This window comes from Gossypium hirsutum, chromosome A03, assembly GCF_007990345.1.
Source record: "Gossypium hirsutum isolate 1008001.06 chromosome A03, Gossypium_hirsutum_v2.1, whole genome shotgun sequence".
Taxonomy (NCBI): domain Eukaryota; kingdom Viridiplantae; phylum Streptophyta; class Magnoliopsida; order Malvales; family Malvaceae; genus Gossypium; species Gossypium hirsutum.
Genome location: NC_053426.1, coordinates 22417239 through 22419309, shown reverse-complemented (window position 1 = coordinate 22419309; position 2071 = coordinate 22417239). Strand labels below are relative to the sequence as shown.

Here is a 2071-nt window from a genome sequence, read left to right as displayed (position 1 = left end):
TTTGTGTCACGATTTTAGCCTCAATTAATTATAAAGTCTATAGGCCAAAGTCTAGGTTCCTTTAAAAGAAGAACCAAAATAAATTGCAAGAACCAAGACTTGAACCTAGGCTCCCTTGCAACCTTAAGGATGCCACAACCACTAGACCACAAGCTTCTTTGTGACATTTATTTACCACAGTAATTTAAAAGGCCTTCATCCAAGCACCCAGGGTTTTATTCACATAAAACCAAAACTTTTGCTAAAGCCCATGTTTGAACCCAAGATTTCTCCAACACTTCTCAGAGCCATTAAGCACAAAAGCGGACATTTAATTGTGTCATTTCCTTGCACAATTAAATGCTTATATACAACCTCCTTACGGACCTATAGTCAAGGCCCAATACTTCTAGGCCCAAATTCAGGGAGTTACAGCGTCAGAATAATAAGTGAAGTCTAGGTGGATTCTTCCTTGGGTATTGTCTTTATCATTTTATTCGATTATTTCCTTCACTTTCTGTTGTGTTCATTATTTAATTAGTTTAGTTAATTTTAGATTAAAATAAATCCCTTTTATTTTAGGTTAAATAATAGAAATATAGTTAATACTAGTACTTTAGTCCTTGTGGATACGATATTCTAGACTCACCATAGCTATACTACCATTCGATAGGTGCGCTTTCCTTTTTCGTGATCATAGTCTAGTTTAGTGAATCATAAAACGATCATCAAGTTTTTGGCGCCATTGCCGGGGACTAAGATATTAGGAACGCTTGATTTTTTATTAATTTAGCCATTTTTTTTATAACATTTTATTTTAAATTTGAATTTTTGTTTCCTAACTTTTCTTTTGTTTGCTCCTGGTAGGTTCTTGTTATGACTAGAAGAAACCCGTCAGAACCATTACTTTTTGACAGTGAAATTGAAAGCACAGCTCACAGAAATCATAGAGAACTAAAGTGGAGTCTACAGTATATAGAGGAAGAGAACGAGAACGATACCAATATTACCTAGGAGATGGCTGAAAATCGAAATAATCTGCTAACTCTTGTGGTTGCCGCAAATCCTGTAAATCAAAATCCTGCTCCTCGCTCATTTGGCTAACTTTCTAGGGTACTATGATACTTTCAAAATTAATGGCATTTCGAGTGATGCCATTCACCTTCGGTTATTTCCCTTCTCACTAAGGAATAAAGCTAAACAGTGGTTGAACTCTCTACCACGAGGGTCCATCACTGCATTGGAGCAAATGACTGAAAAGTTTCTGTTGAAATACTTTATGTTGGCCAAGACGGCAAAGTTGAGGAATGATATCTCTTCCTTTGTGCAAATGGACTTAGAGACCCTATATGATGCATGGGAGAGGTATAAGGATTTATTAAGAAGGTGCCCTCACCATGGGTTACCCTTATGGTTGCAGGTTCAGACTTTCTACAATGGTTTGAACCCCTCAACTAGACAACTAATCAATGTAGCCACCGGCAGTACCCTAAATAACAAAACGCCTGAGGAGGCTTATGAGTTTATTAAAGAGATGAGGACAAAGCTGACAGAAGCCGTTGGTGTTTTCAACCTCGACACGGTCACCATGTTATCAAACCAGGTAGAGCTCTTAAAAAAATGACCGATGGTTTATGTGTTTCTACATAGGTACATTTGGTGATGCAATGTGACACAAGTGGAGGAGGAACGAATAATCCAGAATCCTTAGCCTACGACCCTAGCACTACAAATGAACAAGTTAACTATATGGGTAACAATTCTAGACATCAGAATAACCCCTATAGTAATACTTACAATGCAAGTTAGAGGAACCATCCCAACTTCTCTTGGGGTGGTCAAGACAATCAAAGACCACAGCCCCCTCTAGGCTTTCAACCACTTTACCAGCAAGAAAAGAAGTCGAACCTTGAGGATATGCTAACGAAATTCATCTCGGTGTCAGAAACACATTTCCAAAACACTGAAACAGTGCTTAAAAATCAATAAGCATCGATTCAAGGGATCGAGAATCAAATAGGTCAGCTTGCTAAGCTGCTCTCAGAAAGACCACAAGTTAGCTTGCTTAGCAACACTGAGACTAACCCAAGAG

The 2071-nt window shown here is 38.2% G+C and overlaps 1 non-coding gene across 1 annotated transcript; it reads right to left on the bottom strand.

Annotated features, from left to right (window-relative positions):
• Positions 1-1276: 1276 nt before the first annotated feature.
• Positions 1277-1383, bottom strand: LOC121225545 (small nucleolar RNA R71). The gene has a single exon (XR_005923411.1). It is a non-coding gene; the product is annotated as a small nucleolar RNA R71 (small nucleolar RNA).
• Between the last annotated feature and the right edge of the window lie 688 nt (positions 1384-2071).